The 17,498-nt window shown below is 35.0% G+C and overlaps 1 protein-coding gene and 2 non-coding genes across 7 annotated transcripts in view; all 3 read left to right on the top strand.

Annotated features, from left to right (window-relative positions):
• The window catches only part of drpr (multiple EGF like domains draper), a 102,132-nt gene that overhangs the window by 35,564 nt on the left and 49,070 nt on the right, over positions 1 to 17,498 (top strand). The gene's annotated exons all lie outside the window — the stretch shown is intronic.
• Positions 5,547 to 5,665, top strand: LOC149423239 (5S ribosomal RNA). Its single transcript, XR_016302376.1, has one exon. It is a non-coding gene; the product is annotated as a 5S ribosomal RNA (ribosomal RNA).
• Positions 5,989 to 6,107, top strand: LOC149423238 (5S ribosomal RNA). Its single transcript, XR_016302336.1, has one exon. It is a non-coding gene; the product is annotated as a 5S ribosomal RNA (ribosomal RNA).

Raw genomic sequence — 17,498 nt, 5'->3', positions numbered from 1 at the left:
TACTTGGAGCAAGTGGATGAGTTTGTGTATTTGGGAAGTATGTTTACGAGAGATGGGAAGGCTGATAGGGATATTGAAAGAAGGGTGAATGCAGGTAACTCCATAAATGGTGGGTTAAATGCCGTAGGCGCCAACAAAAAGCTGTCCAAAGAAGCAAAGCTGGCAGTCCACAATGGAGTGCTGGTACCTACCCTGATGTATGGCAGTGAAGCATGGAACTGGCAGAGGAAGGATGAAAGTAGGCTGAATGCTGTAGAGATGAGATCCCTGAGGCGTACGTGTGGTAAAACCATGTATGATCGTGTGAGTAATGTGGATATCCGCAAAGAATGCAAGGCTGATGTGAGCGTAATGAGTAAAATTAAGAAAGGGACCCTCAGATGGTTTGGGCATGTAGAGCGAATGAATGAAGAAAGGAGCGTAAGGAGAATATATGACGCAAGTGTGAATGGTGTAAGAAGTAGGGGACGCCCGAGGAAGACATGGCACGATCAAGTGAATCAGATACTTGAGTCGGGTCATGTCAAGAGTCAGAAAAATAGAAGAGTATGTATGAGACGATGTATGAATGTGAATGAGGCAAAGAGTGTGTGCCAAGACCGAGTTGTTTGGCGGTCCGTCCTCTCTGCCTACCCCTGCGGGGAAACGGCGTGATGGTTAGTTAGTTAGTTAACACCCCTGAAACATATACTTTTATACGCCATTGCATAAGATAAATGTACTTACCAATCTGAAGACGCCCGTAGCACTGTGAAACTGGTCCGTTCCCAAAGAGAATTATTTAACACCAAAACACAAGTTAGCAATAACCGAAAACACTATTTATTCGCTGCAGTCTTCAATCATACTGTACTTTAAACTTTTGAGCAAGTTCTATCTTCCAAATTCCAACAAATTTAAAAAAATAATTGTCTCTTTCTGGTCTATTTGTATTTCATACGACAAACAGAGACGGATGCAATTTTAATTGTGTTCCTAAAATGTGTTGCTCATAGAATGTATAAGGACACCTGCGCCGGATGTTACCCAGACGAAATGGTCTGGGACCGCCAAGTGAATATCTTAGTATTTCAAAAGGACATATGAGAAGCGCTGTGTCACCGATTCGGATTAAGTCCTTTTCATTAATAACTAAGAAATTACTTACTATCCCTTAAAAATTGTCCAGTTACCGCCTCTCCCATTTCAATTCCGGTCAATCATTAGGTAAAGCAAAATGGTAAAGTGATAATAAGAATACTAGCGTGACTCAATTATAACGGTGTAGCCCTTTTTATTACAATGCAAAATTTATCTTTCGGCTACCGGCTTCGGCAGGATCTTCGTCCAGTTCGTGGAAACGTTTATAAAGTCCCGCCCCGTAAAAAATATTCTATCAGATTTAGATGTAATTTATTTAATATCTTAAAAAGTAGTAATGCGATATAAATTTTTTAAATGCAGATCGATAGCTGAATAGTTTTTCTAAGATTACCTAAATTATTTGTTATATGGTGTAAAAAACCATCTAGATACAGCTTAAAACTCTAGTTAGTGTAGAATTATAACCCCGGTCCGGGGTGGAAGTGTTAATAATGTTTTACTAAATTATTCCATATATCACATGTTTATTAAAGCCCTTATGAGAGTATAATATAAATAAATAAATAGTGTCAATATCTTCTTTGAAGAGAAATAAGATTATCGAATATTGCGTTTGAGATGGCAAACATGTCACCCCTGTCAATCAATAGTAGGTAATTCATAAAAAAATATTAAAATTAAAGTGTTGTTTCAAACGATCGATTGTTCTGCCGCCGCACAGTGGGCTGAAAATCGCCTTTCATAGACCTAGAGACTTGAATTTTCAAGGGTATTTTTTTGGCTAGAAATGGAATTGCAGTGTAAATAAAATATTGTAAACTAGACAAAGCATACTCATATGTAAAGCATTTAAGCATTAAAATGAATCATCAACATTAAAAAGTGTTTTTTTCAACATTAAGGATTTAAAAAAAAAAATCGCAAGTTGCGCCACAATACGAAGTATGTCAAAAAAATACAAATAAATAGTAGTATATCTGTGTGTATGGATAGAATGGCCAACTTTGTGATTCCAGAGATAGCTTCATTTTTAATGTCAGTGCCATACAATTTTTTCTTAAAAAAATGATAACTCCTTCATTTGTACACGCAATTGCTTCGTACGAAATTTTATAGCATAGTAATGATCAGCAGAATCCATTTCTAGCCAAAAAAATACCCTTGAAAATTCAAGTCTCTATGTCTATGAAAGGCGATTTTCAGCCCACTGTGCGCCGCCTGCCTGATCTCTAAACACTTTTCTACGAAAATATTATTACGAGACAACAATGTTTCCAGTGTAATGAACGACCATTGTTGAGTGGTAAGTCATTGTGAATATAGAGTTTTAATTTAACGCGTGGGCATACCATTGTTATTTGCTATTTTATTACACCTTCCTGGCTCTGACATGCCACAGAAATATCAGTTGACCCCTGTCGGATACTGCAAACATCACGACTGCCAAATTGGTCGTTTTTGTAGCAATTTATTGGGTGTTAATTTATTTGGAATAGAGTTTTGACGTCAAATTTCGCTGATGTTTTTTGTGCATTAATTTTGCTTACAGTTTTGTAATATAAATATCAGATTAATGGGAGATAATTCAGTAGCTTGTTTAGAGCTGAAGCGGGATCTGTAATCCTGTTTTAACACTACTGCATTCGGAATTATGAACCCGCATGTTATGCGTTAGTTGATAATGTGGGCTTTGTGATATTATAAGAACCGGCTTTTATGAGCAGTGCAACATTTACCAATTCGGCTTAATGTTTCTACTTCAAGAGTGCAAATGATTAGTGGGAGTCAAAAGCTCCCGGCTTCGTTTTATTGCCAAACGTGCTCGGCACCATTTGCGTCAGGTCATACTGAATTATAAAGACTTTTTTTTAAGAAATTTGTAAAGATAGAAAAAGATTCAGATGCATCTAGGAATCGAATTCGACCATATCAACTTGGTCATTTTTAACTGTTTAAAATTAGCTACCAACATTATCTTCATTTTCTTCACGCATATTTTTGACTGCTATATTTATGTATGATCGCAAAATTAAATGCAATCTAGATTTTGTCTTGGATAAATATATCAATTTTAAATTTAATGTGCGACATGTAAAATTAAATATGTTTTTATACTTTCGTCCCGAATAAAGGAAATTAATCTGAACTCGATGCTGATTGATAAAGTTTGTGACAACTGAAAACCCTTTATGATCATGTCCGTGCACATTCACGCACAATATTGCCATTTTATTCGCTGGACTCGTCGAATTTAAACATAATACATAGTCGTGTTCATTTATGGACATAAATGACGCGCAGGAAGCCAAAGTCCTAATACTAAAGATTACCAAATGATAATCGTTTTGTTATTGCAGCTCAAGCAAAATTATGAACCTATCGTGCTTCAAATAAATTGTCGATCTGCAATATTATATTATTCCTCGGCTGCTATACTTAACGATCTCATCGTATTATTTCATTTCAGCTGATAAATATTTTCATTACACTTTACAATATTTTAAAGTGGGCACAGCATTCTTGGAATTGGAAAGGATTTTGAAATACTTAAGTCTCTTTTTAGGTTGATCGATAGCTTTACAAGGGTTCCATGCTAACTCAACACACACTATTCAACACACCTTTAAAAAGTGATATAAAGTCATTAAAAATGATGAAATTTTTTTTTTTTAACCCAACCTAACCTAACCTACTTAACCCAGTTAATAAAGTTTTTGTTTTATCACTTTCCATGACTTTATATAATTTTTTAAAGATGTGATGAATTATCATTTTGATGATTTATCCGGTCACCCTTTACAAGCAATAATTACACTAAGGACGGGTTGTTTCGGAGAATTTGAACAATTCTTCAAATCTCAACGTTCATTTTCAAGCTGTGTGAAAGATTTTTTCAAGTTCTCTTTTATTTCAGTTTTGTCAAGCAAGTAGCCTAGATTCAAGTTCTGTTATTATAATGATATAGTAACAGAACTTGATTAGGACTTTCACAGAACCCGAAAACGAACGTTGAAATTCGATGAATTGTTCAAATTCTCCGAAACAACCCGTCCCAAGAGACCTTTAATAAAAACAAAAAAGCAGTATTTTTTTTAATATGTGAATGAAATATTTTGTTAACACCAATTTAATCAATAATAATCTACACGTTTCAAAGCCAATGGCTTCTTCGTCAGTGTAATGAAAATTAACGAATTTAAAAATGAATTCATTTAGTAATAAAAAAACTAGCTGTACCCCGCCACGCATTCCTGTGGCTCAGTCTGTCTGTGCAGATAGAGAAACAATAGCGCGTGTCGCTTTTACGTCCTTCAGATGACGCTGTTTTTCAGAAAAGCTTGTTAGTGCAACAGATGGCGCTGTTTATAAAAACACGTTTTTACCTATCACGGGTGACATCTATATAATATAGATATATAAAAACCCAGGCGTATTCGAATGTTAAGTTGTGTCAAAATTTCAAAGCAATCAGTGAAAAACTTTCGGAGATTTAAGATTTTGAACAAACGAACATTAACATTTTTATTTATATAGATACTCGTAGATAGTGGTGTAAACAAAGTATTTCATTTACATATACACGGTGTCCGGAAACTCGTAGTACAAGCGGGAAACTGGAGAATCTACACCACATGGGGAACCCAAAAAAACATAAAGTTTTTTGATTTGAGCATTTTCAAAAAAAAAAAAAACCAAAAAAAAATATTTTTCGGCTATTTTAGGGTTAAAGTTTTTTCTGGTGTTTAGGGTTGAATAACAGATGTTTTAACCCTGCAGAGCAGAAATATTTTATGATTACACCGGGTTAAATGAAGGGTGATTTCAAAATAATGCTTCAAATCCGAGTTTCTTCATTTGTTTTACTTTCAAATAGTTTTAATTAGTTGGGTACTTTGATCTTCAGTAAAAAAAATGGGTGTGTCAAGCCTACGCAAGACAGAAGTGAAACTTCTAATATTCTTCTCTCTCTCTCTTTTCATTTCATTCTCTCTTTTTTTCTGTCTATTGACATATTTATAAGTAGCATGTGATAAAAAAAATTAAAAGTTATAAAAAAAGAAAAAAAAAATTAGTTAAAGCGGGGATCGAACCTCGGTTCTTCACGACCACAGTCGTGCGCTCTGCCTCTAGACCGCGAAGCTAAGTTCGGAGAGTGACCTAAACTAGGTATATAATATTAGCTAGGCTCCTATAGCGAAATGATCCCGTTTTTTCGTCACGGTCATGAGTCGGTTTTACTCCGGTCCTCGAAATTGCATGACGCGCGTAAAGAAGTTTCACTTCAAAAAATTCCTGCAAAGTTATGGATGTAATTACGATCTTTTTCAAGCGCGTATGTAATGATTATTTTTATCAACGTCGCATACACCTTGCTAATGTTTTCAGTATTATTAGGGCTTTTTTATACTAATTTTCATATATTTATTGGCAGGTAGAGTAGAAATTAATATTGTTTAGCGTTTGCCAACGACCATACCATGTTGAACACACCGGTTCTCGTCCGATCACCGAAGTTAAGCAACATTGGGCGCGGTCAGTACTTGGATGGGTGACCGCTTGGGAACACCGCGTGCCGTTGGCCCATTTTTTATGGTAATTTCATGTTTTTTTTTATTTTTTTATCTTTACTATCATTAATAATATCATAAAATTCTTTAACTTTTCAAGTATGCTACAGGCCTAAAATATTACTTAGTGGATTGATATTATGGTCAACCATGGAAAAAAAAAATTCCTTCAAAATTATGGATGTAATTACGATCTTTTTCAAGCGCGTATGTAATGATTATTTTTATCAACGTCGCACACACCTTGCTAATGTTTTCAGTATTATTAGGGCTTTTTTATACTAATTTTCATATATTTATTGGCAGGTAGAATAGAAATTAATATTGTTTAGCGTTTGCCAACGACCATACCATGTTGAACACATCGGTTCTCGTCCGATCACCAAAGTTAAGCAACATTGGGCGCGGTCAGTACTTGGATGGGTGACCGCTTGGGAACACCGCGTGCCGTTGGCCCATTTTTTATGGTAATTTTATGTTTTTTTTATTTTTTTATCGTTAACATCATAAACAATCTTATATCATTCTTTAACTTTTCAAGTATGCTACAGGCCTAAAATATTACTTAGTGGATTGATATTATGGTCAACCATTGAAAAAAAAAAAGGCGTTAAAAACAAAAAACATTAAAAGATTCTGCCGATAGATGTCACCCCCGTAATCAATATAATTAAATAGATTAAAAAATATATATTTATATTCTGCCGATAGATGTCACCCCCATAAACTATATAATTTAAAATTAAAAAATATTCTGCCGATAGATGTCACCCCAGTACAAAATATAATTTAAATGACGAAAAAAATAATATGAAAAATAAATAATGTTTAAAATTACAATGGATTAAAAATTTAAAAATTTCAAAGAACAATGACTACAAACAATGAGTTATAAAATTAACATTCAACCAAAAAAAAAAATTAATATGCGATGGCCGAGAATCGAACTCGGATCAACTGCTTGGAATGCAACTACGCTGACCATTACACCACCAACGCCAGTTGTCGAGATTACCTAAAAAACATTTATATCTTACTTCAAAACTTTCACTAGATCAAATGAACTTTAATCGGTCCCGCATTTTCGTTTCGGTCATGAGTTGGTTTTACTCCGGTTCTCGAAATTGCATGACGCGGCTAAAGAAGTTTCACTTCAATAATTTATAAGAATTTGATTAAAAAAAAAAAAAAAAAATCTTCAAACTCGATTTACTCGATAACGAAAGCTCAAATAAAAAAAAAATACTACAAAATCGACTCCAAATGTGATGTAGATTCACCAGTTTCCCGTTTGTACTACGAGTTTCCGGACACCCTGTATAGGTAATAAAAATTATGCCACAAAGCAATTTTACTATTGAAGAAGCAGTATTTCCCTTAATAAGTGGCATAAGTTGTTATATTGATCTTTTAATCCATTTCACAAATGATGATGTGACCCAGGATTCGGGGGCATAATCAACCGCAACGGACTATTATTGACGTAGGTAATTTACCAGAAACTTACACAAATATTGTGGTTGGCTTTCTTTGAAATTCGCATCATCTCTCGTTTGTGGCTTTGATGGAAACTACCATTGGAAAACAATAAATAGGAATATATTTAACTTGAATAAATTCGCAAAAAACTATATCAAACAAACATCCTCAATTATGTCGTCATCATTGGTTTGTGGTTTGATTTCGTGTACATTGCGAGGCGAAGACATCCCAGAAGCGTGCTACTCCAAGTCCTTTGTCTTGTTACTTGAGTCCGTTGCAATGCGATAAAAATTCCAAGACCTTGTTTATCAGTCAGAAAGGCTTATCTGTAAGTTAGAATACGCACTTTTAACATTATTATGTTTGTGATTGTTGCAATATGTAGATAATACACGTTTCCAAGTCTCGATATCGTGGGTGTTTATTTTATTCAGTTTTTATGTATCCTCTTCTCTACTCTGCTTTCCTGGGATTATGTGTATGGGAAGATACTACGAATCGTAAGTTGATAAACCAACTGCAGGCTGATAAGCGCCATTTCACCATTTATTTTGTAACATCGACTTTACCGACGGTTTGAAGAACTCTGCGCAACCGAATCGGAATTATAAATCAACAATTTTTAGCGCCCCAAATGGTTATTTTTTTGATAGGTCTCCTTTTAGCTCTAATATTTTAGTTATTTTGAGAATTATTGTGACAAAAAGTTTGTTATGTATTGAATTGTATTTTTTCTTATTTACTATAATTGTGAGGTTGCACATCTCGACACAGGAATTCCCTAGTGAGATGAACGGCTTATGTTTTTGTTATAATTTACCATTTTTTTTTAGTAAATTAATAAATACACTGAACACCGAGAAAGTTCGTGCCTGCGATATAAATTACTGACTATTCAGGAAGCAGGCTCTGCAACACTCCAATGAGAATGTTTGAAATGGGTATCCCAGACTGATCAAATCCGAGTAAATCTGGCTTTTAAAAAGCTGAACTACTGAGCATTTGATGGCTTAAAATTATTAGCAACTCAAAGGTTGTAGGTAATCTACAGGGTTTTCCAATAAGAGGTGTTATTTTGAATAGCCCCCTATTTCGGTAATTTTACTTTTGAAGCTGTCATTTTTTGAGATTTGACAAGTAGAAACTACGCTATTAATAAAAATGGAACGATACACGCTTCAACAACGCATTAAAATTCACTTGAGTGAATCAAATGAAAATTATCTTGAGTGATGAGGCCCATTTCCACCTCGGTTGCTTCGTCAACAAGCAAAATTGTCGCATCTGGGGCTCGGAAAACCCAAGAGTTATTGTTGAAAAGCCTTTCTATCCTCAACGTGTGACTGTTTGGTGCGGTTTATGGTCCGGCAGAGTCTTTGGACCTTACTTTTTCGAAAATGAGGCTTTGCGAAAGTGAATGGATTGCGCTATCGAAAGATGATAAATGATTTTTTATGGCCGGAATTGGATGGTATTGATCTGGACAACGTTTACTTTCAACAAGACGGCGCTACGTGCCACACAAGCAACGAAACCCGTGATCTTTTACGATTGAATATCAAAATAACACCTTATTGGAAAACCCTGTATAATGACTAATGACACTTCCGAGTTAACCTACACAGAGTTCAAAGTTTTCATCTTATCCATCTATATATATATTATCTACTTGCTTATACAGATACATCCACTGTCATCATGAGTCTTTTCTTTAGCTCCGTACAGATTAGGTTGAAAATGTAGTCGGCGATTTGTTCTAGCACATTACAGCCACTAAAAAAATCATTGGTGTTCGCCGGTGTTGTACAACAGAAAAAAAAGAACTCCGACGTCCAAATACGCTTGGTGTGATTGAAGCTCAAACTGTCTGAACTCTTGAGAATATTAATTATACGGTCGAAGCACATGGAGCAAAATTGGCTGGCCCACGCAAGCCATCATTCCCAGCCTTTTTAATTGGCTATATTTGGCTAATTACATACAGGCATAGGCACATGGTGTGTACATTATTATCTAATACCTATACAGGGTGTATCGGCACTAACCCGACAAACTTTAACCAGCTATTCCTTAGCACATTTGGAGTAAAAAATGTTATGGGCACTTTGCTGTCCGGTAGCATTTTTTTTTCAATTAAAAAAAAAAAAAAAAAATTCCACACTACATCACTGTCATTGGCATTGCGTTTCGTGTTCAACAGCTGTTATAAGCAAGTATGTCAAAAAGCGTCTTCGCTCTTTCGCACACACTAAATAATAATAGTTAAAAATGAGACAAATGGTGCCGTGCCATTTAGTTGTGATTGTAAGTGTGCGCCAATATAGGTACACACGTGCATTATTCAACGGAATTCGAATAAAATATTTGCCATATGGGTTTTCAAACTTTGACAAAGGATAAAACAGGGGTGACATGTGGTGAAAATATGAATAATAAATTTTTTATTAAAAAAAAACGTTACCGGACAGCAAAGTGCACATAAGATTTTTTACTCCAAATATGCTAAGGAATAGCTGGTTAAAGTTTGTCGGGTACGTGCCGATACACCCTGTATATGCATTTTATATACCTACCACTCTTATAAGAACTATGAGTAACGGGCACTATCCAGATATACATTGCCAAAGGAATCAAACATTTACTTTGGTAAATTAATAATAGATTTAAATCGCTAGGAATCTTTTAAAATCTATATAAATAAAAATGTAAATGTTCATTTATTCAAAATCTTAAATCTCCAAAAGTTCTCCACCGATTGCTTTGAAATTTCGATACAACGTTGCATTCGATCACGCGTGTGTTTTTTATACATATCTTCTTAATATATAAACATCACGTGTAACTGTGTTCGTACACGCTAATCTCCGAAACCGCCCAAACGATTACAATGAAATTTTGTGAATGTGTATGGTTGGTTCCAGCTTGAAATAGATATTTTTGGAAGCGATAGGTGGCGCTGTTATCGAAATCTAAAAAAAACTTTCCTCATTCAAATTTTTTTGTTTTTTCATCCAAAAATACATACGACCACAATTTATAACTTATATCTTTTATCAATTTATAACTTATAATAACTTCCCTACATAGAAGGCGGTCTGTGGCAGGACAACGTCCTATTTTATAAAATGAATTCGAAATTTAGGTTTGTTTAGCTAAACTCTTAACTGGTTTCTAAGCTTAATATATAAAGATGTACCTTTCGTATGTTTGTGCTCGCAAAACTCGAAAACTAGTCGACCAATATCCAAAGTTCAATGTTATTAGTGCCAGGGGTGTTTAAATGGTAGAAGATATCGGGGACGCCCGAGGAATACTTTTGGCAATATCGCTGCACCGTAATGAGATACGGAGTCGATGTAATGTAGTTTTTAACAATAACATTGTGGTATACAGTAGTGAATGGTGAAAGAAGTCGGAGGCACCCGAGAAAGACATTAGCAATATCGAAGCATTGCGGGGAATCCACTACTATTATACCATAATGTAACCTGTGACAGGTAAAAACATTATTTTTTTGGAAAAAACAGCGCCATATATTGTTTCTCTATCTTCACAGACAGACCACAGCAACGCGTGGCGGGGTATAGCTAGTTTATAAAATAAATTTATTTACCGTTTAATCGTACCAAGCTAATAATATAACAGTTTCTTTGGAAAATGTCATCTCTCTATGTTAATGATTGCGATGTGAATTTTTTAGTGTGATATTATTTGGGCGTCGATGTTGGTGGTGAATTTTAATCATCGTTCGATTATTTCAATTAAATTGTATGCTTACATTGGTGACCGGACAACACAACACCGTGACATATCGACACTTATGAAAAGTGACACAAAGTGATGAAAAAAACTAGATTTAGTTTATAATAATACGTTTCCTTTTTCATCGCTTTAATCGGCTTTTTATCACTTTTGGTGTATTGATTTGTCTCTGTATAGAGTTGTCATGGGACCCTAAATTTTATCACAGAACGCTGAATAGCCCTGATATTTATCACGGTCCGAAAGATTATATAAAACGAAAAATTTACCAAACAATACATTTATAGCCATGGAGAGAGGTTGTATATATAAATCAAATCATAATTGAGATATAAACAATAGAGACATAAACATTATTCACAAACCATCATAGAAATATTCTTTGTTGATTCTCCAAGGTTGATATTTTCAGTTGCGAACTTACCAAATACAAGAGGCCCATAAAAGAATATTTCTCTGATGGTTTGTGAAGAATGTTTATGTCTCTATTGTTTATATCTCTATTATGATTTGATTTATATATACAACCTCTCTCCATGGCTATAAATGTATTGTTTGGTAAATTTTTCGTTTTATATAATCTTTTGTTTTGTATACATTTTTTAATTCATATTCCTTTCTCACAAATTTAATTTACTTATTCCATATTATGCTGTCTCAGTAGAGGTAAAGTCACAAGAAGGAAATCCATAATTGGTTTTATTTTACTATATAATACTTATGTACAAACTGATTAAATGTAAACTGTCGATTTCCCGAATATGAATAAATAAATAAATAAATAAAACTAGAACGGTTTGTCTTCAACTTGCATGAAACTGAAACGAAACTGAAATACAGACTTCGTGGTCGTTGACGGCCTCCGTGGTCGAGGGGTAAGGCTCTCGACTAGCAATACGAATGTCGCGGGTTCAAATCCCGGCGTGCGCAAGTAAATTTTATTTGTTGAATTTCACAATTAATTAATTAAAAATAATGTATAGAATACTTGCTGCACGTTCCAGAGTGGAAGATACTGCCGATATGATATAAACCCAGGTGTAAGACCGCCATTCAGAATTGAAACGTTGACTCAATCTCAATAGCCAGGATATCCATTATCTTCAGCCTCAAAATATACCCCAATTATTGAGGATCTTATAGTCTCACATGCTCTAGAGGGTTGGAAGCCATCGACCAACTTGAATGAACTATCAAACTTGTCTTGCTCGTTTATGAAGCAATTACCCATGGATGAATATAATTGCTACAAGATCTGTATGAAATTAATTATTAATGGTTTATGACTTGCTTCTTTGTAATCTTTGTGTGCATATCATCGCGCGTGACTGCTAGCGAGTGGCGACACAGTCCAGTATGAGGCCAATCACGTTGACACGTCAGATCAGTTGATTACAAGGACCTAGAACAACGTTGATCTCTGCATTAAAACAATTAAATAATAATATTTTTCATATATCGTTTTCTAAATCGTTTTGAATTTAGTGTGTAATTTGTTCTGAAAAGGTAGGTTGTTCTTGGTCTGAACATCGCACACGGTAATATTGTCTGTTTTAATGATGGTATAATTTATGAAGAGCTCAGATGAAAAGCCTTTTCACAGCGTGATTATATAAGTACCATTTTTTGTTGTTGTTTATTTCAAACTAAGCAAAATATCAACATTTTAAGGTAAATTTTTAAAGCGCTCTCGAGATGATAATAAATTTCACCAACATGGTAAAAAAAACGGAAAAAATCTTTTGTATGTATTAGCTTCTTCAATAATTTCAAATTTACTTTTGGCACCATATTTAAATAAATAATAATTAAACACTCTTTTTTTCCACTGTTTTATTAAAAAGACAAATTCAAATTCAAAAAAATATTTATTGCACAAAAATAGTACAAAGGGTATAGCTTATAGGTTACATCCTATTTCTTCCAGCTAACCATAATAAAAAAATAAAAATAAACTAACCATATCAACATGATTTTGAACCAATGGTTTCTTTTACATCTTCTTTTACTTCTACGTTGTATCCTTTATGGTTGTGTCACACGAAGGCTATACTCTCAGAGCGTTTTTCGGGCGTGACCTATACAGATTATTTATGATGTAATTATATAATAACTATAATCTTCCTCGCCCACCCCTTGGCATACTTACCCTTAGCATAACGGGTGAGTGGGAGAGCACGGAATATCATTTCTTTTTACGGAATCTGTCACTTTGACAGCTGACATTCGCGTGACCATGGCATCCCCCGAATTCATCAGACCCCCTGAGGGGTAGTACCATTTTCAAAAATCGCTCGGCTAGCAGATCACGTCACATCATCTAGGCCACGCCCATACGCATAGTATATTGTCTGTTTCCTGTGACAAGTCTGTGTGATGCTATACTCTCAAAACCGCTTTGAGAGTATAGCGTCCTGTGACACAACCATTTACTCATCGGCATGCTTTTTTTATCTGTGACATCTGTGCATACTAGAGAAGGATTATTACTGTGCAGTATTGCACCCCATATTTCCCCAAATTAAACACTTTATGCTTTTATATACTAATGTATTTTATATCTAAGTATGTGGGAAAGTTTTAGTCGCCCCAATGCCAATGGCAATATGCCGATGCGAGAAAAGAGCCCCCCAACATTGGCGGCAGATATGCCGATGGATTAAATATATTTTGTATCCTGAAAATATATTTACTTTGTATCCTGAAATAGGAACCATTTGTTCCGAAGCATGTTTAAATATTATAAACTTTGGTATGGAGTAAGTAATTACTGTACCTACATATCCTTGTAATTTCAGTTTTTCAACTTACAACTTGCAAACATTTTTGCATACCTATATGATTTTTAAATATTATTTAAATATTCTGTTTACGAACATACATTTCAACCTTCATATATTAGTTCCAGATGATAATATGGCCTAGTTATTCAAATAATTATAATTGTAGCTGAGAACGAAATGCTCTATTGATTTGTAACCTCACCACACAACATATAATGCAGAATGCAGGTACCTATACAATAATAGATACCTCTTCTCGGTATCAAGTATCACGTTTCAATTCCCCGACACTTCTTGTCACTTCGGTTTTGGAATGTAAACACACTTTCTCTAAACTTGTACTATTCTCTAGACCGAGCTGGGTCAATGGCGTCGGACACATTAGGCATCGTCGCCCTCGTTAATCAAATTGCTTTTCAATTCCGATTTCCTGATAAACCATCCTGCAACCAACCTGTGTTGCATTACTCATTTGATGTGCCCAACTAAATGGTCAAAGCTCGTGCTCCGTAGGCAGCTGGAGACTCATTCGTCTCAATTGATCGACTCAATTTGGAGACAATTGAATCGTCGGATCCCTTTATATTGTGAAATAACATGAAACACTTAAGGCGATGCACTACGTCGTGTAATATTTTGAATCGAGCCGCTATCAATAACACACCTTACGTAGATGGCGATGAGGCTTAAATTCCCTCTTCACACCATCCACCTGTTTTGATTTATGCAAGAAAAAAAGATGGCTAAAAAGTGCCTTTTATTTTATTTTGTGGATGTTCAGGTACAAATATTTAAATGTTTTTCGATCATTTTGTAAATAACTTAATTTGCCACATTATACAATAAAATCAACCGAAAATGGGTTCTTAAGTAGGAGATTTTGAACTTTAAAGCAGTTTTCATAGGCCTATACATTATTTTTTTTCTGTGCTTATAAAAAGACTTATCTAAAAAAGTCAAAGGCCAAGATGTATTCTACTCGCAGTATTTAATTAAAGCATCTGAAACATTTCTAGGCGACCAAATATTCAAACCAAAAACACATGATTTTGCATTACTACGTATGGCATCGCCTTAAACTCGTGATGAAGGGAAAATACGCGACAAAATGAGGGTTTGCCAAAGACGATCCTCGTTTCTGAAGGATTAGGAATGACGAGGTTTGAGTAGGTACTTTCTGAAGATAATAATGTAGTTTTGAGTATCCACCGTGCGTCGCTTGTAACTCGAGTTTAATTGACCGCATCTTTATCCTTGCATCCATTTTGTTTATTTTTTATATATGTACGGTGTTGTCGGGTCAAACTCCTTCATTTCACTATGGGAGAAGTTCATTTCCCCCGACTTTCTAATGTGAGATGTCTCATTGCATCCTCGTGTCGTGAACCCTAATTATTAAAATATTATCCCCCTCGTGGCGATGAACATTGGCCCGGTATATCAGTTGCTTTTAAGCTCGGCTCGATCTATGATTTTAACAGAGGAACACTAAAGTGTTTCTTTTTTCTTTGTAAAACCAAACTACTGTCTACGAAATGGTATCTGTGCTGTCTAATGCCATCTTTCAAAATGTCAACGTTTAGGCGGGTTTAATTTACGAGTCGATTTTTGATAAAGTTCCCCACTTCAATCAGCATGGTACTTACTGTTTGCGAGGATACTAGTTTTAAATACTATTTGTTTTGCTGGTCAGTGCACTTTTCATGAAATTATGAAGAACTAACCGTTGAAAACAATTTGTCAGGATTTTTTGATTTTTGAAAAAAACTTACCAATTTGTCAGGACGTTGAAACTTTAAAAATCCCCCTTCTAACATCTCACCAGACTATTTTAGATTGATTATCAATTACTAATATCAATATTCCTCATCGCTCGATGAATATAATAGTCAATACTGACAAAATTACGCAGCTTAAGTAAATATCGGTGAGATGGGAGTATGTAATTATTATTTACGTAAACATCAAATTCAACATGTGTTATTGCTATCGCCTCGGCGTCTAAAAGGGAACTTTTCTGCGGCTTATCAAGTCTTGAACGGCCGATTTAGCCCACTTAAATTTGAGCGAGGAAAGTTGTACGTAGCGAGGATACGAACTGACTGATATACCGGGCCATACTCTTATAATAAACAGGGTTAACCCTGTCACATGTGCTTGTAGGGGATGCGGACATAGGGGTGATGGGTGGGTCATGTGAAAAACCCCAGCGATCCTGCTTTGACTCGGTTGTAAACTTTTATTCGTTATTCTAATGTATGCATTCAAATATTTCATTCTGCGATGATAAATATTATCATCATAATATCAAAATATTACGTCATCGTTTTTTTTCTGTCTCAAAGACGGGTTTGCGTAAGCAGTTTTTGTAGGCCGAGCCGTTTCTTTTTAAATACATATTAGTACAGTCTGTTCTGCAATATACCATTATCAGTTGGGGAGCAGCTTACAAAACTAGCCTGATCCCCATAGAAATTGTTCAAAAAATCATAATAAAAATAATACTAAAAAAATCTCCAGACTTCCCCACTGAACGCATATTCGAAGAATTCAAAGTTCCTACATTTAAACACTTATTTTTTAATTTTGTATTTTTTTTAACTTTGTAAATTACCTAGTATAGTTATAGTACCTAGTTATATTATTTTTTCGCAAATGTACACTCCTCTTCCATCCACAAGAAAATGCTTTTAATGGAAGTGTAGTATAAATTAAAACAGTATGACTTGTAAACATTGTATATTAATTGTAAAAAAACACAAATAATAAACATCCGTTTGAATTTAGATTTTGTTGCAAATTCATGCAAATCTTGGAGCGGAAATTAACCCACTTTCCGACATTCGATCGAGCTGAAACTCGGCAGATTGACTCGTTGTCGATGGCAATGCATTTTATCAACATTTGGTGACAATGACGCGGTTGACTCCAGTCCTTAGGGAAGAAGGTTCAATTATCACCATTTTTTTTTTAAGTTTTAAAAAACAGTTTAAGAGCCAGTCTCCGGGGAGGATGGTTCAATCCTCAGTCAAACCACAAAAAAAATCTTCTTTGAAATTGACTTCTTGCAAGCCCAAGAGATGGCGCAACCAGGTCGAAAATTGAAAAAAAGATGTATTGTAGTATAAAAAAAACTGCTTTTCACGGGTTGATTTTTACTACCGCCTGAAAGCGGCTTATAAACTAAGTACAGTGAAACCTCTATCTATCGTTCCTCAAATAATCGTTTTCCCGGATGTATCATTTATTTCTTCTAGTCCCAATTCATTTCATACAAAAATAGATCGCATCGATCGTTTCTACGTCCACCATTTTCCCGCATTCATCGTAGGAATTACGTCGCGTATTTGATATATTTTGTCTATGTTTAAACGGCGCCAGACAGCACTTGTTACGATGCGCGAAAATTGTGAGAGAGAAAGAGAAAGAATAACAGTCTGTCGCCGCCATCAGTCGCTAGTTGTCGTCAGTTGTCGCTAGATACCCGAACTTAGTGGAGTGTTTGCAGTTATCCTTTTTGAGCTTTTAAACTATCTTCGAAATGAGCCGTTTGATGAAAAAAGTACGTACTCTTCAAGAAAGATTGAAAATTATCGAAGAGGTGGAAAAAAACCCCGCTGAAAAAGCGTCGATATAGCCAAGCGTTTAGGAATCGCGGCATCCACGTTAAATTCTATTTTCTTGAAAAAAACACGAAATTCGGGAGCAAATTCAAAAGTGCGGAAAATCTTCGAAAACTAGAAAAACCAGTAAAGAATTAAAGTTTAGCGAACTGGAGAAAATTCTTATCTCTTGGTACCAAATTTGACAAATTTTAACA

The sequence above is a fragment of the Hesperophylax consimilis genome, chromosome 6 (assembly GCF_061612785.1).
Source record: "Hesperophylax consimilis isolate HC1 chromosome 6, BYU_Hcon_1.0, whole genome shotgun sequence".
NCBI classification, from domain to species: domain Eukaryota; kingdom Metazoa; phylum Arthropoda; class Insecta; order Trichoptera; family Limnephilidae; genus Hesperophylax; species Hesperophylax consimilis.
The sequence above is the reverse complement of the archived record's forward strand: the minus strand, read 5'-3'. Positions and strand labels throughout refer to the sequence as shown.